Raw genomic sequence first — 409 nt, forward strand, 5'->3', positions numbered from 1 at the left:
TTGAAAGAAGTCAAAGGTGACTAAGCACTGCTTCTGATACAAAAAAGTTAAACTTACATTCAAAATGGATGGCTAAAACATTCTGATACAAATATCTTTATTGTAATGTGATTTTTGGTCTTCTGGATATATACCTAATAAAGGAATTGCAGGATCAAATGGCAGGTCTATTTTTAGTTCTCTAAGTGTTCTCCAGACATCTTTCCAAAAGGAACATATTAGTTTGCACTCCCATCAGCAGTGTAGAAGTATTCCCTTTTCTCCACATCCATGCCAGCATCTTTGGTTTTGGGATTTTGTGATATGGGGTAATCTTACTGGAGTTAGGTGATATCTCAAAGTAGTTTTGATTTGCATTTCTCTGATGATTAAGGATGGTGAGCATTTTTTCATATATCTGTAGGCCATG

The sequence above is a fragment of the Otolemur garnettii genome, unplaced genomic scaffold, assembly GCF_000181295.1.
Source record: "Otolemur garnettii isolate 467f Iridium unplaced genomic scaffold, OtoGar3 scaffold00196, whole genome shotgun sequence".
Lineage (NCBI taxonomy): Eukaryota > Metazoa > Chordata > Mammalia > Primates > Galagidae > Otolemur > Otolemur garnettii.